At 45.0% G+C, this 22,660-nt stretch overlaps 1 protein-coding gene across 1 annotated transcript in view; it reads right to left on the bottom strand.

Annotated features, from left to right (window-relative positions):
- DMBX1 (diencephalon/mesencephalon homeobox 1) overlaps positions 1 to 18,189 on the bottom strand; it is a 33,268-nt gene extending 15,079 nt beyond the window's left edge. Inside the window, exon 1 of the mRNA XM_035123753.3 lies at positions 17,997 to 18,189. The gene's annotated coding sequence lies outside the window, so the exon portion shown is untranslated. The remainder of the gene's footprint in view (positions 1 to 17,996) is intronic.
- Between the last annotated feature and the right edge of the window lie 4,471 nt (positions 18,190 to 22,660).

The raw sequence follows: 22,660 nt of genomic DNA, 5'->3' as shown, positions 1-22,660 counted from the left end.
ACAAGGATTTATTGCTACTGTTCCTTTGCCGAAGTGTCATTTTTCAGTTCTAATGTATAGTCTGCATTAAGAACATTTCTGCTTGGGCCGGTGCAAATGCTTACAAAAAGCTTCTGTTAAAAGTAGTGAACGCCATTCTCTGGTTACACTGCCATATCATCAGCACATTGTCATTGTTTTAATTTCTTAAATGAGAAGGGTCGGGGGTGAGGACTCAAACCTGCTTCCTAGTGATGCCCTCTACCCTGGAGGTGGTTCTCCTTAAATCTGACTTGTGGAGCTGCATACAGTTGATCGCTGAATGAAACACACTGCATTTGAAAACCATCATGAAACATCAGATTGTTAACCGTGACTGAACATTTCAGAGATACTATCATAGTGTTTCATTATCTGATCTAACTTCCAATCATTTTTTTTTCATTTTTCAAGGCTTTTAAACTCATTATTTTAAAACTGAATGGGGTCGTAGAAATAGAAAGTGTCCCTATTTTCAACTAGGGATGGACAGATCAGTCTATTTCCATTCCATCTCCTTTTGTTGTGTTCATAAGTCCACCCCACCCTGCTTTCACATTAATCTGCATAAAAATCCACATTCAATATATATTTAAATATACATATTTAAACATGCTTCTTCACAAGATATGCATGCATATATATATAGTCTCAAAATGCACATTTTAAATGCACTTTGATACCTTTTTCTGAACCTAGAACTGCGTCACAAAATTTGAAGAAGTGCAAATTCTGAATGGTATCTCTGTTCTGATCCACACATTATTCTGGGGGGGTGCAGATCACGACAGTACTGTGAAGAGTTCCTTAGCCAACCCATGTCAAGCAAACGGGTTCTTGTCTGAAGCCCTGTTGAGTGTCGGCACAAATTATCCCACAGGGAGCTACCATTCATGCATATAAAACATGCTGTAAGTGATTGCATGTCTGAATTTAGCATGCTACACCTGCAGCCCCCATGCCAGGAGCACAATAGTTCAGTCACACATAATGGATAATGGTGTATATACTTGTGCTGAGCCTATAACCTCCTTGTGGGTTTTTATGCAAAAAGGTCTGGATGGGCAGTTCAGCACCAGATTTGAACAACAGGGGAATGCAAATATTTATTTATTTTTTAAAATGAAATAAAGGGGAAAGCATTTCAGAGATAGCAGGCGGCAATACTTGTGGGACGTTGTGCTGCTCTTAGACTTTTTATTGCTAAATTAGCTTTCCAGTATGCACATATATGATTCAATTTAACTGTTCTGTCAATTTAAATTTTTATTAGTTTCTCATTTTTTCCAGTCTTACATTCGGTTCAGCATATTACTGCATCAGTGCGTGAATTGATACTTGCTTGTTTTGAAAGTCCTCACAAAATTTCATCAGAATTTAGTGCGTGTTTTTCATTAGGCTTTTTTTGCATGTAATTTTCTCTAATGTGTGCAATTTGTACACTTTTTAAAAAACAACAACTGAGAACTGTATCATAAAATTCAGAGAAGTGCAAATTTTGAAAGGTAGGTTTGTGACAGTTCTCATGTTGTTTCTGGAAGTCCAATTTACCAAACTGAATTTTTCCTCGTCTCTAACATGCATTTAAAAAAAAAAAGTTTATGTTTTATAAATTTAAAATGTGAGCCGATATATCAAATTTAAAACATATATTCAGAAAAAAAAAGACACAGACATGGGAGAAACGAGTTGCCCCTTTATTTTTCACAATTATGTGACACCGCATATGGTAGTGAGTTGAAGCTGCAATCTTATACACATTAACCTAGACAAATGCTGATTTCCAATGCACTTTTAAAGAAGACCCACGAAACTTCAACTGTGGTGAAAAGAGGATCAAATAATATACCAACAGAGAGGATCTGTAAACAACTAAATAAATAAATAAATAATAGCCAAATCAAAATATAGTATGGACATGGAAGTCCCCTAAGGCAGGAGGAATCAGGTCCCTCCCCACTCTTGGGCAAGTTTACTAGGTGTCGCCTGTTACCCCACAGTAAAGGACTGGAAAGAATTATTCCTCCTCACTACAAGAACTTTGGGTATGTAAACATGACAAGTGCACTCCGGTCTTGCAAAGCCTGAAAGGTGCCCCAAAGTAAGGCGACCAGATTTTTTTTTCAATGAATCCAGGGACACTTTTCAACTTTGTTAGGAAGGATAGGATTTTGTCAGGGAACTGATTTGTAAATCCGGGGACTGTCCCTGGGAAACAGGGACATATGGTAACCTACGGGCCCAAAGGGCCAAATGCCAAGGCATCCTAGGGTGACAAAGAGTGCCCTTAACCCAATAATGCCTGGGACATTTTCCTGTCCAGACTAAAAACTGACTAAACAAAAAAAAGGCATTCCAAGAACAGGACTCCCAGCAGTACAGAGTAGGCAAAAAAGAGGATTCCCAAGGCCAATCAGAGACTCCCCCACCCCCACCCCACCCCCCCAAAAAAATCCTACTCAGCCCTGAAACAAGCAACTATTGCATAGAGAGGGTGCTTCAAACTGAAGGGTGAAATTCTGGCTTCTTCCTCACCCTGATTGGCCTGACAACCCACCTGACCCTTTGCCAACTCCTCTCCAGGGCAAAACCATTTTGAGTCTTCTTCTCAGGGGAGCTGAAGTGTGGCAAATTACCCCCAATCCCCACGACGGGGTGAGCTCCCGTTGCTCAGTCCCAGCTTTTGCCAACCTAGCAGTTCGAAAGCACATCAAAGTGCAAGTAGATAAATAGGTACCGCTTTGGGGGGAAGGTAAACGGCGTTTCCGTGCGCTGCTCTGGTTTCGCCAGAAGCGGCTTAGTCATGCTGGTCACATGACCCAGAAAAACTGTCTGCGGACAAACGTTGGCTCCTTTGGCCAGTAAAGCGAGATGAGTGCCGCGACCCCAGAGTCGTTCGCGACTGGACTTAACTGTCAGGGGTCCTTTACCTTTACCTTTACCTAGGGGTAGGAGTGGCACTCCACACAGTGGGACTTGTTTCCAAGTTTGTGCACATGGGATTATGATGTGTGTGTTGCTCTCATGCACCTACATGCCGCAACGCCGCATGACAGTTGCAGCGGATATGCAACCTGTGGGGAGAACTGCATTTTCCACAGCGACAAAATATAGCATAGTGAGGTCTAGAGAAAAGGTGTATCTTTGCAACATCAAAAAATGCCACAACCAACTTTAGCCAGGTCCAAGTTCCATTTAAATGAATTCAATGAGTTAAGCCCCAATTATTTCAGTGGGACATAATAAATTTTGAAAAAGTCAATGGACTGTGAAAAAAAGGGGGGGTGGTAGTAACAAAAGCAATTTTGATTTTAAAATGGATTTGGGGGGAAGGTACTCAGCAAAAAAATTAAAAATGTCACTTTGCAGGTCTTATTTCACATGCTACTGAACTACTGGAAACTCACATCACTGTGCCTGAATGATCACTTGGATAAGTTTCTCCTGGTCGTTTATTTTAAATTATCATCATCATCATCATCATCATCTATTCAATTCTGTCCATATCTTAAGACAGGCATTCTAATACATGCTTTCTTTGGCTCAGTCTGTATGACAATTTCTGTGAAGGAGAAAAGACATGGTTGAAGGGAATGCCATGTGATTTCTGCAAAAGCACCCAGCATTGTCACAAGGGAGAAGTGTCAGGATTTCGGTTTGACCTTGTTACCTGATCACCTTTTCCACACTGCCGGGGGGGGGGGAAGAGTTTTTGAAGAACGTTATTTCAAAACCCGATTACCTGAAAGGTATGTGTATTCTCATCTTCCTCTTCCAGGTGTCCCTGCCATCTGAAGTGAGGTGGGTTGCAACTGCGGGAGAGGGACTTCTTGGCAGGGGCAACCTGCTTACAGGACTCTCTCTCCAGGGAGGAAAGATATTTTTAAAGATGCTTTGATGCTGGTCTCCTTACAAAACTGGGTGGTAGTTTGAGACATGAATGCATTTATGCCTGTGTTTAGAACCCCCTCACTAGGCACAGCCAACATGGGAAAGCAATAATGACAGTGGTGTTACTGCCTTTTACTTGGGCGGGACAGGGCAGCATCAAGGATGGAGCTGTGGGGGTTCACTGGCAGGAGCACTGAATTGGCTCTGCCAGAGAGCCCACAACACTCCCGTCCTGCCCCGATCCCACACTATCCAGGTAAGCATAAGTACTGCCACTGTCGGGAGGGAAGCTTTGCAACATTGCGCTCCCACATTGGCTGCTCCTGTTCCTCACATCTTTAACATAAAGCATGCATGTAGCCCAGTCCTGGTGCCGAACACATGAACATATTATGGAGGACAAATCAGGTCACATATAGTCTGGGAAGACAGGCTGTCTGTCTAGTCTAGCTAGCCGCTAGGCATCTCTCCCTCTCTCTCTCTAGCAATCCATGCATGTTTCTTTTGTTACCCATGAGCCATACAGTTCTTAAATCTCCTGCTCTTTGATAGCCAACCTCCTCTTTCTGTCTGTGGGCCATGGAAATTCCATCAGAAATTCCATCAAACAGGCTTCTACAGACATCTTTAAGGGATTCTGTAATGAGATCTCCAATGCCAGTCTAATTGCTTCGAGAGGCGGTATCAGTCTGCTGTGTGGTCATAGGCCAACACAGTGTTGCACATGTTCTTGAAGTCATTCTTAGTCCATACAGATGGGGTAATAGTGAGAGCCTAAGCAGCAGCGGGCAGGGCGAGCCCCACATTGCCATTTTGGGCAGCGCAGAGCCTGCAGGTGCCCGAGCCACTGTCACTCCCCAGGAGAGACATATGGCTCAGGTGTGCTGCAGGCCAGGCCCCGCGGTCACCCCCCTCAGTGATGAGACCCGGGGTGGCCCACACACCCCTCCCTACACCACCGAGCCTAAGAAGGCTTCATAATGCCCAGCACAAAGTGAGGTTTTTAGAATGTACTCTGCTAGGAACTCCACTTCCTTAAGTGGTTATACATGGAACAGTTGTTCAGCAACCATGTCCCTCGTAAATGACAGGAGATTGCTGGACCACAAGGCATGCCACACTGAATCTTTTCCTATAATCTGGTGATTAATTATTGCATATCCAGACTCAAATATGTGATTCAAACTGGCTGGCATGGTGGAAGAATAGAAAGGATTTTTTTATTTTATGTTTTAATGAAATTAAATCATGCAAGGCACAGAAACTCTTACTGCTCTTTCCCCTTGTCTTGTCTCCTCTCCTTTTCCCTAGTTTGCATGTAGATTTGTTTGTGTAAAAAAGGGATGGAGGGAAAGATGGACCCCACAACACATATGCAATTTAATTCAAGGGGGAAATTGGGACTCCCAATCAGAACAGGTAATGAATCAGCAAAAAGTAACATATTTTGTTCTTTGTTTGCTTTTTTTCTTAATTTCCGTCAATATGAGGGTCTTCTCTTGCACATGCTTCACAAACAGATGCTGAATGCACAGGCAACAGAGATCTGTTTTTAGTTCCTATTAACAAGGTGGATATTTGGGGGGAAATATGCAGAATAGCAGAGCCTAGGCACATTAATTGAGCGTAAGTTCTATTGATTTGTATTTTTTTCCATGTAGTGTTTAGTCCACATAACATTTTCCTTTTTTAAAATAATAATAATTAAGCACTCAACTAAGTAGAAAAGTAATACCCATCAGCAAAGAATTGAAAGCCGTAAAATAATTTGACTGCAGCAGTGTGAGACTTCTTGTGCTGTGTGTTACACAAAAACAAATGGCATGTTCCTTATGCTTATATACAATAGCCTAATCAGAACTACTCCAAGGATTTGAGATGAAAAAGATAATCTGTTCTGCCAGTATAGACTTGTTTGCTACATACTGCCTGACAATTTTGCACAGTTCATTTTTAAAGTGATTGCTTCCTTGTGGTTATGAAACTTTGTGCTTTGCAGGCATCAAAGACACTGACTTGTACAGTATATCCAATGGTCAATTTGCAGTAGCAAAAGTGCTTCTTGCTAGTGCAAGGTTGGTGAGACGCTGTTGGGTAGTAGCCAAAGTCATGCATATGTAATTCTGCTGGTGCAACCAGCTTCCATAATAACATAATAACACTGGTTTGGGCCAGTGTGTCATCTAGTCCAGCATCCTGTTCTCAGAGTGGCCAACTAGATGCATCTGGGAAACCAACAATGGTTTCCAGCAACTGGTATGCAGAGATATTCTTTCCAATAATGGAGGAAGAGCATAGTCTCCATGGCTGGCAGCCATTGATTCCATCCCCTTCCTCCCATCTGCTCCAGAAAAGAGAAAGCTCCAGTGCATGTGTGGTGGTCCGTTGGGCAGATGGAGCTGCAGGGCGACCCAGCATATCCCATACCTTCTAGAGGTTCCTTAGGGGGGAACTGGTGAAAATAAAGTGTTCTGCCATTTTGGATATAACCCACTGATTTTTATTTGTGTGGCTCTTGCTCACACAGACTATGACCACATGCTTCCAGATGTGTTACTATAAACATGCTGTCCAAGGACCTGTTAGAGAGCTGGTCCACATGGACAGAATTGGTGCTACTGCTTTTCATTAGATCTGTCAAAGATAGGTTCTGCTTTTTATTCCCTGGTCCGCAACCCCCAAAATAAAACACATTTCTTGAATATAAATTGATGATAACGTACAACAATCTTAACTTGGAAATAAATTACTGAGTGGCTTCACACTCATTTTGAGACTATTTTTCCTCTTCCCATGGTGCTACTCTGCCCAATAAATCCATGTGCTATGTATGTTATAGTACCATCGTTCTTTCCACCATGTACTGAGCTGGTGAATAGAACCTGTACCCTTTTAACAAGTGTAATGTGTTGAAGTATATCACTCTAATAACATGATGTACATTATGAGCATTGGCTCTATACAGGTTGGAGAAAATGATGCAGAGGGGGAAAATAGTGACATGACATATCACACACACATGAAGCCATGTTTTAGGGTTTGGGTGGTAGCCTCATTCACTTTAGCCGAGATGAATCAGATGTGTTTCAGTTCAACAGAATTCTGGATCAGGTGGTAAGCTACAAACATGACAATATTTGATTGTTTTTGAAGTGAGCAAACAGGCCTGAAAAGCCAAATTGTTATTATTGGCACTATAATAACTTTAAGAAGCTTTTTTTTAATTTTAAGAAGCTTAAAAGTACAAACTTTTGTGATCCTTGATTTTAAAAAAAATTAAGAAATTCAGAGGGATTTGGTAGCAACTTAAATTAATTTGGCAGTCTTTTTTGAAAAGGGAAATAATATGTTTCCTTCTCTGCACTCGTACCCTTTTTATCTATGAACTCAATGTAGGTTTATTTTTTAAAGCACTTGCAAATCCTAATGTAAGCAACAGAAAGAACGACAAAATAAATGAGTCCGAGCAAAAGCTGGGCCACTTTGGTTTAGGTATTTTAGCACAGCTTTAGGAATCTAACTTCAGGCATCTCATCTGGAGGTTTCTTCCAGCAGTAATGTCAATGCAGATGTGTTTGCTTGTTTGGCTTTGATCAATTTGATCCCGACCCTCGCACAACACGCCCAGCTGCTATAGCCAGAAGTCTTCATTTTGGTTTGGACACTGCTGAATTTGTTTCTCTGGCTTTTTGTTATGATGTGTTTGGTGTTTAGGAGAGATTGATGACTCTGGGGACAAAACCCATTACAGTTATCCACAGGCTACAGAGACCAATGCTGTGGAGAGAAACAAATAGTTCCTGGCCTCTCGTGACAGTGTCCACTTCGTCTGACCTGGAAGGAGCCTTTTCTGGTAGTCTTTAATATTGTCCCTTCAGGGCACAGCTAATAAGCCTTATGTTGTGACAGGTACCACAGTCTGCAAAGTGGACAGAACTCTATCCTCTGGTCGCTGGAGCGTGCTCTGTCAGGCCGCAACATCACACCAACTATAACTACTGTCCGTGGTCGGTAAACATTGTTTATAGTAGTTATCACATTACAAAGTGATGCTGCTCAGTGCTGTGTTTGCCTTCATATATGGTCATGCAGAGGAGACCCAGGACCAGATCTCATATTAGATTACCCTGATATATATTTTTTCTTCAAGAGGATTTAATGAAGAGGCATTTTCTCTTAATCTGGGGCAATTAAGAGAGATTTCAACTAGTGCAGAAATAGATATGCGTGATATATCTTAATGTCTTTAATATTACTATTCTTCTTATTATATTTTAACAACCTATGTACTACTTAATTGCAACTGTCTCTAAGTGGTATAAGGAATAACATACAGAAAATATAGGAATCTGTTAGAAACTATAAAATCAGACCAATTAAAATGCCCGAGGAAATCAAAATGCCTTCAATCGGTGCCGGAAGGGGGCCTGGCTGACGTCAGCTGGAAGAGAGTTCCACAAAATTGGGCCCACAGTACTGAATACACAGCTCCTGGTAGAAACGAGCTGTGGGTCTGAGCCATGCCACAAAACTTCAGGGATTAAAAAGGGATATAAGGGATTAGGCAGTGCTTGAGGTGCTTGACTCAAGTTGTTAAGGGCCTTGTAAATTAATACCTGCCCTTGAACCTGGTCCATTAGCCACGGCCAGCCCAGGACATTTTGGCGCCTGAGGTAAACCACAAAATGGTGCCTACCACCTGCTCCAGCCAGGGAAGAAGGGGCGAGTGAAGATCTGCACCAGGAACTGGGGGTGGGAATAAACATACATTGGGAACAAGGATGGGAGGAGACTAGCAGTAACTCCTATCTGCCAAGAGGCCACTGTAGAGCAGGCATCCCCAAACTCGGCCTTCCAGATGTTTTGGGACTACAGTTCCCATCATCCCTGACCACTTGTCTTGTTGGCTAGGGATGATGGGAGTTGTAGTCCCAAAACATCGGGGGGGGAGGGGGCGAGTTTGGGGGTGCCTGCTGTAGAGGCTGTGAATCCAGCCTCCAGGGAAAGTATCAGAGCTGTCGCTGCCACTGCAACAGAGGCAGCAGGTGAGGCATTCCTTGGAGGCTAGGTCAGCTGCCCCTGTGGATCCTGCCACCCAAAGGAGTTGCCTCACCTTGCCTTATGGGTGGGCTGGCCCTGCCCATAGTATATAGGCAACCAGCACATGCATGCATGTAACATGAAATGGACACCTATATTTGGAATCACCGGTTGGGGAGAGGGCAGATGAGGCATTTCTACAGGAGAGAGGCTGCATTCGGAACAATTGGAGGACAGCTTTCCCAGCTGCTCTGCACCCCAACACCTGTCTGGGGCCCTTATAAAGAGCTACTGCCTAGGCAGACACTGACCCAATGCGGTGATCATTGACCCTTTCATTTTTTAAAAAAAAATTCTTTTCTTTTAGGCAGAGGATATTGATTTGGTTTTAGGTGTGGTAGTCGGGTTTTTTTTTTTAAGTTGTTATTAAGACAGTGCCATCTTAAACTTTTTTAAGTTGTATTTTCTTAGTATAATATTGTAGGGCTTTTTTCTGTTTTAAGCTGCCTTAGCACTTTTTTGGTCCAAAAGCAGCAGAGAAATCTTGGATAGTGGATGTGATAAGGTGCATTGCTGTGATTATTCCCATAGCTCACACATATTATCATTATCACTATTGTTTTGTAAACTGCTTAGAGGTTCTATTTACAACCAAGCAGTATATTTGATATTATTAATAACAACAATAATAAGCACCTGAAATTCCTTTGTAACAAAATGCAAGTTGGAATCAATTCTAAAACCACCTGAAAGTGAAACCTGGCGTTCTTGTCTTAAGACAGGGCTTCGGAGAAAAAGACAGAGACAGAGATTTGCCATTCAAGACTATGTAACCAAAAGGATATTCGGAGACATGTGCTAATGATAATTATTATACAGCCACAGCAGGCACTGCAACCCCCCAACAGCTTGACCTCATTCCCAGAGGTGCACAGCATTGTCTCCTGAGACAGATGGATGCCAACTCTAGCTTTGTATAAGTTTACCTCTCAGATGTCAATAAATGATCACAAATAAATGTTTGGGAGGGGAGAGCCACTCGTTATTCTTTCTGTTCCCAATTGATCTGGTGCTTTCTCCTGTTAATGGCTTGCTCTGAACAGACAGACACACTTTTGTACAAAGAAGGAAACCATCTCAGTGCAGAAAGTTATTACATACTCTGTCATTTGGCAGAAGAAAACAAGGTGTGCAGTTCTTCAGTGTTAAGTGAACAAGATTGGTGCCAGTCCAACGCAGGCCCCCTCTCCCTACACACACACCAAAGATAACACTTTAAAGTCCTGCTGTTACTGTCCTTGTCTGTGAACTGCCATCCAAAGCAGGTCTCTTCGTCCTGCTGTATGGCAGGGCCAGCCCTGAACAGGACAGAGTACAGTAGCAGAGCACGCAGGGGACCATCGACAAAGAATTTGGGGAAAATCCAGTTTCTTTCTGTCCTTGCCAGAAAGTCTCTCTCTCTCCCTCTCTGTCTCGCACTCTCTCGCTGTCTCCTTTATGCTATGTGTGCAGCTGTCTTTATTGAGACACAACACTTTATTCACAAGCACCCACACACCCCAGGACTAAAATTTTCCAACTTCCCAGCCTCTGGCAGGCACATGTGCAAACAAAGTTATGGAATGCAATTCTACACTAGCACAGAGCGGTCAGGCAGGCAAGCTCTGCATTGGACATTAGTTCAGTAAATGTTTTAGCAATTTACATAATAGCAGGGGGTGGGGTGGGAATGGGTGCAACTGGAAGGCATATGAAAGCAGATCATGTACTGGTATATTCCCTCCCAGCCCTGAGATTCTGTTAAACTGAGACCAGTCATTCCAAATCTTATACTCTCCCATCTATTCTCCATAACACTGCCCAGACTAACTAAAATCGCCTTGCTTCCAGCCTTTACCCCTTTTATTGGCACTAAAACAATGAGTTCTAGAAGCTTAAATGGCAAAACTTTTATTAAACCCCTCACGGCATAGTCCCTTGCAGCCCTAAGATTTTGTATAACTGAGACCCATCATTCCCAGTCTTATACTTCCACTGATTCTACTTAACACTACAATCACCTTCCTTTCCAGTTTTTACCGTTCTCACTGATTCACCTAATAGCAGATTATTATTTTTCCTTCATTTGGTTTGAGCAAAAGTAGTGGAAAAGGGAGGAAGGAAAGGCAAGCTGGTCTTTAGGGAAGCTAGGGGCTACTTCCAGACAAAACTGTTATCCATTAACATCCAATTATCACTTGGTCCAAGCCATTAATTATAAATCAGCCTCCTAATTGGGATAATTAGCTCTCTGCTGCTTAATGTAGCGTGACTGATGCGTTTGGAGAGAATGTAATCACTCCATTTGTTTAGCGTTGGGGGAACAATATCTCGTGCGCTTTCATTTCAGACTTATCTCAACCTCCCCCGCCCTCCGCCCCCGCTGGCATTAAGAGCGCTTTATGGGTCCAATTAATTGTTGGGGAGTCACGCCACTGATGGGCATGTGTCAGTTTTCCGGTGAAAGAATAAACAACCCCATGGGAGACGGATTTCCCATCAAGATCTCTAAGGGCAAGATGCGCGGAATAACTTGATTCCAAATACTTGTCTGAAGTGTCTTGTTCTCTGTGCGGGGCAAATGAAGGGCAAAATTGCCGCTAGTCCAAAAACGGAAGTTACAGCGCAAGCCTAACCATGTCTACTTAGAAGTAAGTCCTACTGAATTCAATTGAGGATTACTCCCAGGTAAGTGGGGGTAGGGTTGCAGCCTTAGTTTCCCTTCCATTGCTTTCTCGTATGCTGTAGATTTTCTCTTGTCGGTTTTGTTTCCTATGTTGTCCATTTCACTTTCTAACTTTTGCTTTCGTGTCCTGATCCGCAGCGTTCCTTCTTCCCTCACCCCCAACTCCTTATTTTTCTCCTCTCGGTAAACAATGCACTTCCCAACAGATGTAGCGTCGAATCTTTCAGTTGGGTAGGAATTGTGCGAGCATGACGAAGAGTTCTGAGTAACCCTGAAGCTTGCCTTTACCCCCAGTAGCGGGTCGACCCAAGAACAGATACTAATAGCCTATGATATTGTTTTTTCTCCCTCTCTTCCTTCCTCACCCCATCTGGCCTGGCTGCTTAACACACAGTACCCAAAATAGGTTTTCTTTTTCCGGGGGTGCGAAGAGAAAGTTCATTTGTGCTGAAAAAAACAACCACTTTTTCCCGTTGGAAACTCTCGCTATAGGACGCGCGCGCAAGCCTTTTGAGACAAGCTATCTAAAGATTCTTAATAGCGATCTTGCAAAAGGTAAATGGCAGGAACCTCCAGGACCTCGTCTGAAATGAGTGAAGGGTGCGCAAAAGCTATTCCCTCTCCTCTCTCATTCATGTCAAATGAGCTTGCGCAGGAGACGCTCCGCCGTGGATTGTGTTTATAAAGTCGGACCTGTTTAAATGGAGGTTCCTATTTGTTCCTAGCATTATTTTCCCCGCACACATCGCGACACACTCATAGCTACATAATAGGTATATAAAGCTGGCCAGCCAACAGGGCTCGAAATGAATTTTTTGTTGATGATGATGAATACAAGAGATAAACGGCGTTCTTAGGCTATTCCACGCTCTCTTGTGATTCGTGGGTACTTCGCAAACAGTTTTCTCCACAATGCCTGGAAGAAAGAAGAAAAGAAAGAAACTTTCTCCCTCTTTTGCTTGATGTTTCATTAATGAGGCCCTGCTCAGAGAGCCGTATATATATAGCTGCAGGACATGATTAGATATTTATTACTGTCATTTACATGGAAAATTTGAAGAGTCAACCAAGTGGAACTGAAAGGAGGGTGGGAAGGGGGGCGAGTGGAAATGGGTTGTACAATAGAAGGCAGAGGGACCCCAAGGAAGACATCCTGGGGTGGTTATCCTAGCAGCTGGGGCGAGGTGACAGGCCGGACCAGCGGGAAGTTCCCTGAACAAAATTAAATGTCAGGGATTTAAATCGGCCCGCAGCAAGGAGAGGAAACATCCGCGCAGCCTTTGCGAACGCCTTGAACATTCAGGATCGGGGAAATGACAAGTGCCAAAGCTTCGCCAAATTTCTAAAGACACTCAAGGAAACTCGTCAGTGTAGTCAGCGAGTTTTGTCATCAACAGTATAACACACACACACACACACACACACACACACGAAACTCTGCTTCAAAGTATTGCCTTAGCTTGAGATCTCCAGCGATTTACAGCCTAATTCTAGAACGTGTCAACTTAGAAGGAAATCCCCTTGAGTTCCATTGGGCTTCTCGCGGGGACTGCAATTTTAATGGGGGCAGGGGGAGAGAAAGCCTATTGGGCGTGAACGGGATTTGACTTCCGAGTTTACTTCTTTGGGACCCGGACGCTGAGAAACGTTAGAGCGCTTTCAAAAGGCACCGTTTCCAAAATATCAGAAGGCAGCATAGCTGCCAAGTTTTCCCTTTTCTCGCGAGGAAGCCTATTCAGCATAAGGGAAAATCCCTTAAAAAAGGGATAACTTGGCAGCTATGGAAGGCAGCGAACTAATATTTATTACCTGCTGCCTCTTACGAACAACAGCCTACCGTTCCCTAAAGAGTGAAGCCGGAGCAAATAAAATACAAATAAAATAAAATAGTCCCGGTCTATAGGCAGTCAGAAACTAAACCTCGGGGCTAACGGGCAGAGCTCCAGCCGATGTCCTGCTGCAGCCTACATTTGACTCGAGGTCTTGAGATGAAGATGGAGGGGTTGGGGGGTTGCCATCCAGATCTAAACAAACCATTGCTTGTGGAGAAAGCCAATGCAAAAGTTAGAGAGACCGTAGGTTTTCACCTGTGCACACTTTGGTTTTGTTTTCTACAAACGTTTTATTTGTGCAGACAAGTCCATTGCTTTCCTGTTAGTTTACGGACAAACGAATGTGCCTCGCATGTCTCATTTAGAGCCGGCTAGGAGTCCTAGTTGACCCACACGCCATTCCTCCCTCTCTCTCTTTTGTTTTTGGGAAGCCGGTGTCTTTTAAAACAACCACCAGCCATGTTCAGAACCAGCTTCGCCCTCTGCGATACAGGGCCGGACTGGCGTCGTTTATTGAGCCCGATCCGCAATCCCGTTAAGGCTCCGTGCTAGGGACTAGAACCTTGGCGCGCTTTACTACATCCATGAAACCAAACCTGCTTAAGTCCAAGTATTTCGGCTTAAACGGTTGCCGATCACCTTCTTCCGGGGAACACACACGCAGCACATATATTGCTAGTGGAGAAGTCACGCGTGTTTGCCCGACTTCCGCCATTGTGGGTGTAAACTTTACACAATCGGTTTGAGTTCAGTTCTTGCTTGGTTGCTCCGTAAGAATGAATGGTTCAAACAAACAGCTGTTTCAACGACCCTCTCAGTTATCTTTCGATTCGCGCCACTTTTAAAAGGCTGCGACCTTCAGATTTATTTGGGAATTAAAGTTTCGTTGAAGTCCGCGGGACTTAACTCGTTTCGTTTAGGGGACGTTTTCCTAGAAAAGGCAGGTTGACATTTCGAGGACAATTTATTCACTGCCATTGCAATTTGGAATCGGAACGCAGGGCAGCGGATCTGACATGAAATCGTGAATGGCTATGGCTTGCTCCCCTCTCAAGGATACTGGATTTCGGGCCTGATGGCAAACACCACATAACCGTCTAAATACCGTGTTTCCCCCTTTTTAAGACACCGTCTTATAACTTTTTTTCCTCAAAAAAACACAGGGTGGCTTACTTTCGGTGGGATGTCTTATTTTTTAATTACTGGTACGGTTTTTACGGCTCAGGGCGCTGCTGTGCTCTCTTGAGTGCTCAGCACTGCAGCAGCCACCGGTTCCGGGCGGCGGGGCAGCAGGCGTCCTTGGCCAGGCCAGGTGGAGGCCACTGGCTCAGGCGCTCCCCCCGCCGCTGCAGGGTGCTCCAAGCTCCTTGGCTGGGCCAGGCAAGGAAGAAGCAGTGAGCCCAGCGGTGGTGGCAAGCGGTGGTGGCAAGCGGAGCACGGGGATGCAGCCAGCAAGGCGGGAGCGCGATCAGCTGTTAAGCAGAGCTCTTGGCCGCATGGAGTGACTCTGTGAGTGGAGGTGCCTGTGGGGGTTGGTTTCCATGGCGCGGAAGTATGGCTTATTTTGGGGGTATGTCTTATATTTCTCAAATGCTTAAAAACCCTGCCATGGCTTACTTTATGACTATGTATTAAAAAGGGGGAAACAGGGTAAGAGGCAGCAGCCGAACACACGCGGACGGATGAGTTACTGAAATCACCGAGGTAAAATACATTTGTCCGGAAGTTGGAATGATTTAATTTTTATTTTTTTGTAAAAGTCGATTTCCAGCTCCCCTCTGCATTTGCATTTGAAAACTATTTCTCAAACTTTGCTTCCCACAGAACATTACTCAAGAAGTAACAGGAAACCAAAACTTTTTTCTTTTTAAACGTCATATTAGTGTTGATCAGAATAAAATAAGCGGATAGTATGATTTAAAACCATTTTCTTTTCTCCAGATAATCATTTTGTAAAGAGTCAGGGAATTCTTGTTCTTCAGAGCAGCCTGATCTTAAATGGCCCCTCAGAATCCTAAGGAAGTTTCTCAGAGGAGTTAAGCCTACAAAGTTCAGTGGGACTTACTCGATAGTAAGTAAGTGTGCTTAAGGTTGCTTACATGGAGTTTGAGTTATATGGTTAAGCCCGAGACTGAATTCCAAACACCTGATGGTGGCCCAGAAGTTTGACATTTGACTTTGAAAGGGGCGCAACCCGATCCTGTGCGCCTCTCACCAAGTTCAAGGGACCTTAAAGGTACAAAACCTGCATTCTGGGTTGGCCCACCAAGAAAGGAAGCCCATTTCCTGATTTTCTGGAACTCCTCCTCCTCCATATGCAAATCTACATCTGCCTGGATCCAAACAGGGGCACACCCTCACTCAAGTGCACAGTGGGGCGGCTTAGGCTGGTTGCCCTCCAGAGGTTGCTGCCAGATGTTGCTGTAAGACAACTCCCGTCATCTCCGACTGTTGGCCCTGCTGGCTGGGGATGATGGGAACTGGTGTCCGACAACATCTGGAGAGCCATAGGTTCCCCTGCCAAATATCTTTGACTACACTCTGCTAAGTGTCCCGATTTACCCAGGGAGAGGGAAATGGTCCTTGCCCAGACATTCCGTCCACGCTTACTCTTCTTCCAATCTTCCCTTACCCGCTAGCCCACGATCCGAGGGAAACCTCTGGCTGTCAACTTTGCAGGCCGATCTCCCCTTCGAATGTCGTCTATTTAAGCATGTGGGTTTGAAGCATATTTTAACTGGGGCCTTGCAAGGACGGGGGCGGAAAGAATGAGCGAGCAGGGGTGAGTAGGATGGAGCGTCTGGCTTCACCAAGGAAACCACCAGCAACAACAGAAAACTACAAGGCAGCGTGATCCATAACTCAAGTGAAGGCAAAGTTTCGGAGTCCTTAAAAGGCCAGCACGTCCCGGTCCTATCCATGTTTGCTCAGGAGAAATGCCCTTTGAGTTCGATGGGATTAGGACTTATTACTCCCAGGTAAGTGTGTATAGGATTGCAGCATTAAAGTCTCATTGACTCTGAAATCCTGTGCACACGCATTTAGGAAGAAGTCCCACTGAACTTGGCTTGACTTGGTTCAGAATAAACTTTTGCATAGATAGATTTCGTGCGCGTAATCCTCGAATTCGGAGTGCCTCCACTTTGGGGCTGAACTGGATTGCCGGCATGTTTACAGCTGACTCGCATTAGCAGCGGTTGGGGGGGGGGATCTCAAGGCCACATACTTTGCTCTCAAACAGCGTTTGCACGCCCGGCAATTTTAATTTATTTTTACCCACCAGGTAAAAAAACCCAGATGCGATCTTAAATCCAGACCCTTCCTCCTTGCATTCTCCTGCTACTGAGCTATACCGGTATCTCCACCACTAGCGCTTGGTTTCTCCTCTTTGCCTGAAATCTCTCCCCCCCCCGCCCCTCTGCCTCCAGATTCCCACCCTTCGCCCCCGTTTCTCTCCCCCTTGGACCTCGCTAGGCTGTTTAGCTTATTAAAACATCATTATGTAAATAGGGGTGAAATTGACAATCTACCACTGGTGCCTACAGACGAAGAGATGCGCTGTTAATTGCCCGTAGGCAAATAGATGGGATGCGGGGGAAACAGTAGGAGAATGAAGTATCTTTTAAACACACACAAACAAAGACAGACAAAACTTTCACCTTCTTCACTTTCTCCTGAAGCATGTACTAGGGAAAGTTCAAAGGGGAGACTTGACAAGTTTGAAGATTTGAAGTGGAGTATTAAAACCATTTGCGGCGCGGCTTCGCCTCTTCGCCAGGCAAAAGCTTTTTTTAACCAAACGAATCTGTGCGCCTGAATTTTATTTATTTAACCATCTGCTTAAAATTACATTCGAAAAGCGAGGCAAGAGATTTGTCTCTATTTAGTAAAGGGGAGTGGGGTGAGGAAGGAGGGGTAAAGAGGGGAAAAAACATTTACGGGGCAAACTAATGCATTCCAAATGAAGCCAAGCCAGAACAAACCCAAAAAGCGGAGCCGTTCAAAGGGAAGAGGGGAGGAAAAGAGGAAGAAGAAAGAGTTGGCGGAACGGACAGCAGTCCAGCCATCTGGCCAGAAATGATACATTGGGGTGAACGGTGAGAGATGGGAAGCCTCGCCTAGTCAGTAGCCGCCTAGTCACTCACACGCGGGGTCTGTGCCTGGCTGTGAAATAGAAAACCGGCCCGTGACAACCGGCGCAAGAGCACAGCGTCGACTTTGGAAACTTTGCTGCGAAGAAACGAGCCCCACGACCACACAGCCCAGTCCCATCCACCTCTCCAGATCAGCAAGGGGAAGGGAGAGAGAGAAAGCCATGGTCTCAAAACCTCCCCGCGCTTCCCGGGTGTAAACGCTCCTTTCTTGCTAGCTAGGGCTCGCTCGCCCAGGCTCTGCGCCGGGGGATCCACGCACCGAAGGACCAACATCTGGGCCAAGTTTCGAGCGCCGGGCAGTTCGAGGGAGGGGCAAGCGGGTTGGGGAGGCCATACCTTGGAAGCCGAAGTCTCGCCTCTCTTAGGCTCGGCTGCAGTCGGCCCGGGGGGAGCCTCCGTCAGGGTCTCACTCGGGAGCGTGGGGTGCCCAGAAAGGGACTCGGGAGCGGAAGGGGAGCGCTCGTCTTACTCCAGCCTCCTCCTGCTCCGGGTTTCCCAATTGTCTCTGGGTCCTGCTAAGCTGCCATCTACTGGGGGAGGAGGAATCAGGAAGGATTTTTAAAAGGAGCTTCACACAGACCTGGGAGCTCCCCTGCAAGATTTTCAATGGTCCTTCACCCTGTCAATCAAGAGGGAGGCTTGCCGATCTCTCCCCTCCGCCGCCGCCGCCGCGCCGCCGCCAAGTCTCCCTCCCACTCCTTCTTACTCTTCTAATAGCAACTTAAGAGGAGTAGGGTGGATGGGCTGCCTTTTTTTTTGCCACCCTCCCCTTCTAGTCATTTACTCCAAGCCTAGTCAGGTGCAACAGTCTAATTGAATCCCTGGAAGATCATCAGAGCAAGCCAGACTGGCGTGGAAGAAACGGAGGGGGCAGAGGAGAGTTTAATAAGTGGCCCGAGTGGGTGGTGGATCTAAGCCTGAGAAAAGTGACCGCGGCTCTCCAAGGCGGAGAAACGCCTCTTGGCCTTTTTCTCCACGTTTGATCGCAAAGGAGTTGCCTCTTTTGGCAAGGGCCTACTGCCAAGCATCGCCACACAATTCACATCCCCTTCACATTTGGAATGCTGCATTGCCAGGGCCGGCGTGACTGGCTGGCTGCCCCCTGATCGGCTGCCTCCCGATCCACTGGGAGCAAATGCGCGCTCTTTATATGACGCATTTCCTTTCGGATCAGGTCAGTTTCTCTCTGGAAATTTTAAAGTCAGACTTTCTGCGTCTGACAGACGCACTTGCTGCCACTTCCAATACACTTATGCATCAAATCACCTAGTGCCTTCCTTAGAGTCCAGTTTTAGCCCCAAAAACCAAGGCCCTTTCTTGCCTTCACCTAGAACTATAGCCTGCCCTCGATATCAAGCTGCCTTCGCCAACCTGGTGCCCTCCAGATGTGGTTGGCCGGAATGTCTATAAGAAATGGCAAATTGCCAGGATTTCTTAGCTCGACCACATCTGGAGGGCATCAGCTTGGCGAAGGCTGGTGTAACGCATAGAGGGATCTCCAAAAAGAGGCTTATGGAGAAAAGATCACCTATCCCAGTTCACCGGGTCAAACAGGAAAAAGTCTGAAGTTGCCTTGCGGCGACTGAGCCCTTGACCTTGGCCCGATTACTACACTCTAACCCTGAGGCGCCAGCGCGTGCTCAGTGGTGTACTTCGCAGTTGATGATGCTTCTGACCCTCTTTTAACGACGATCACAGCTCCACCCGCCCGCCCCGCTCCTCCGTTTGGATGGAAGTGAAGCCCCTGTCCCCCCAAACCAACGTGTTTGGCATAGGAACGTAAAGAGAGGTGGTTTCTACTATTATTATTATTACTACTATTTCTATTATTACAACGAGGAGGCAACTGGATATAAACAATAACATCTAGGCAAGGCGTAGTAGGAAAGTGAATTGGCCCATGCGGGGTTTGGGGAGGGCCACCATGCGGGGTTTTTTTGGGGGGGGGGGCTCCCACCATTCCCCACCTCTGGATGTGCGGGATGACTCCCGGTGGGATTAAGATTGGATCCCTACATAATCCGAGGGATTAAAACGAGGCGGGAGGAGTAGATGTGGCACAATGGGGTGGACAGAACAGGTTCCACCCCCTTGGATTTCTATTCTGTCACCCACACACCGACCCACACACCTCCAACCTCCCGTCACACACGCGCACACACATTCTTACGCATGGACCTTGCAGGTCTCTGCCTTAGTTTGCCCCCTTCTCCCTCCTCAGGCAGCCAAGACTAGCTCCCTTTCTGTCTCCCACTTTTTCTCTTTTTTTGGCAGAGTTGACTAACTGCGCAGCGTTGGTTTTATTTGCTTTTCGGCTTTGTCATGCCTTTGCTGCCGAAAAGGGCAGTTGTTGAAAGCCTTCGCGGGGACCGCTAATAGATGCCAGGGGGTTTCTTTGCCTTTCGAGTCTCTCCCATCCCAGAAGGATTTAGGATGGGATTGGGGAGGACAAGACGCCATTTCAGGTTCCAAAACGCCCTGTTTTAAAATGACTGCGGATAAGAGGATTAAAACAATAATACCCTTCTCTTCTTGAGGGCTTCTCCCCCCTCCCCTCCTCTAGAAAAGATTTCTTCTCCCAGAGCAAAACCGTTTAGGCAGGAATTAAGGGAACAAGAAAGACTGAAAGGGGGGAGTGAGGAGAGAAGGAGTACCTTTTAATTTAAGCCTATATATTTTCTGGCAAAAAAAAGTGTGTATGTGTGTGTGGAAGACGCAGTGGAGATCATAAAGTCTTAGGCGCTGAAATACTTAAAGAAAGGGGGGATGGGGGAGAGAGAAACGAAATATGATTATTATTTTTTAACGCGCATGTCCCCAGAAAGAGCAAAGCTATTTAAATCTATTTCCAAACAAATAGGGGTAAGAGAGAGAAAAATAACTGAAGATGAATTTTTATTTTAAATGTTCCTTTGGAAGGCTCTCCAGAGATGGAGATGGGGTTGTGGGGAGACTTCCCCGCGCCGCTAGCCACCCCTCCTCCTCTTCTGATTCATTCAGAAAAGTTTGATCACCTGGCCTGCAGGTGTCACGCGGAGCTATCTATTTCTCTCTTTTCCTGACAAGGAAAATGAAATCGGGTCAGTAGGAAAGGTCAGAAACCCAGCTTGCCATCTTGTCACCTTTCTCTCCCTCCCCCGCCCCACGTGCTTCGTGCAAACTTTTTTTCGGTTTTGAAAGGCTTCTCAAAAAGCATTGATAACGCGTGGGGTCTTCTTGGGAAAACTTGAAGGAGACCCGTTTTCAGCAAAGCGCATAGCTGCCAAGTTTTCACTTTTCTCGCGAGGAAGCCTATTCAGCATAAGGGAAAATCCCTGTAAAAAAGGGATAACTTGGCAGCTATGGCAAAGCGGTGTATCATTCAAAACAAAAACGAGACTGATCGGAATAGAAGGCGACAGGAAGGAAGGAAGGAAGGAAGGAAGGAAGGAAAGAAAGAAAGAAAGAAAGAAAGAAAGAAAGAAAGAAAGAAAGAAAGAAAGCGCTTAGCGTTTTGCTTCAATCAATCTTCCTTGCCTTTGGTCTGTTTAAGCCAGTAACTTAAGTTTAAAACTGGCGGGGAGGGAGGAAGTAGCGATGGTGGAGGAAAGAGACCAGAACCCTTTTCCTATTTTTAGTCTAGGTGTTCCTCTGCAAATCCCCGGAAACAGTTCTTCCCAAACGCCTCGCAACGCCCTCGTCTCTATCCCGGTCCCCTTCTCTCTTCTGTCGCTCCCACGCTGCCCTTTTAGGGACAGCTCCTTCCTTAGAAACCTGTAGCTCCTCGGAGTTGTGACGGCGATTGGTGGATGGGGGGGGGGGCACTTGCCAAAACAAATAAATACCCTGCGCTTCTTTTGACTGGGCAGAAGCGGGAGAGAAGTTCGATTCAAAAGTTACCTTTTCACGTCTGTTGTTTTACAGCATACCTTATTCTGTCTTACTCTGTGAGGGAGAGGGAGAGAGAGATGGACTTAGCAAAGGTCACAAGTTTCTCTGGTCTTCTTAATTATCGTAGTTTGGGTTGAAACGTTATTATTATTATTTTAAAGATCACACACAGAGGAGAACCTATCCATATACTGCTTGGTTAGGTTACCCTGCGGCGATGTTACCCTGCCAGTTGATCTATAAAGAATAGATTTTGAAAGTAAAATGCGGAAGACCAAACAAATCTGTTGAGTAAAAGGGCAGGATCCGATTTCGTAAATCAAATTTTATACAAAAAAAGCAGAAGCTTTAATTCTAATTTGGTAAAACATATTTTACTTCCTTCTATGAACTTTAATAAAATTATTATTTTTGTTCACTACTTTTAAAAATTATAACAGGTGTGCTGAAATAATATACACCCATGCGGCCCAAACTCTCTTTCCTAGACGGCAACTGGTTAAAAATGGATGTCAAAAACTCCACCGTTTTTAGAGAGGAACGTTTTTCCTTCTGATGCAACAATGTTCTAAGATCAGCTTTCATTTCATTAATCTTACTATGGATTATATGAAAACTCACTTGGTACAACTTTATCACATAACACCCCCATGTTTTCTTTATTTTTATGGTAATCTGAGTTTAGATCTATTTTTTTTAAAAAAGAAATCCAGTTTCTTTCTACATAACAAAATCTTTCCTGTACCTGACTGATGGGAGATTTCGAAGCGCCTGTATGGGAATGAACACCACTGACTTAATTCGAACCGTTCTCTCTAAATTCCATATCAAAGTTTCCAATCTTTGTCAAAACTGCGATTTCACCAGCATCACCCATTTTATTCCCACTTCCTCTGATAATTATTTTAGTGCAACACTAGGTTCTGTTTTTTTTTTTAAAAAAATACTACTTCACACCTCACCGTTATTTTTCGAGTGACAACTTTTAGCGTCTTTTTTAAATAAAATAAAATAAAATGAGAAGAACCTTACTGTTAAGTTTAAAGAGTTTTTAAAATGAGCATCTCTCGAGTGCTCACCCCCACACACCCCTTTTGAAAGTTCATTGCATCCTAATTAGTGGCGTAAGA

Source organism: Zootoca vivipara, chromosome 7 (assembly GCF_965207765.1).
Source record: "Zootoca vivipara chromosome 7, rZooViv2.hap1.1, whole genome shotgun sequence".
In the NCBI taxonomy this organism is placed as follows: domain Eukaryota; kingdom Metazoa; phylum Chordata; class Lepidosauria; order Squamata; family Lacertidae; genus Zootoca; species Zootoca vivipara.
Note: the sequence above shows the minus strand (reverse complement) of the source record. Positions and strands in the feature narration are given on the sequence as shown.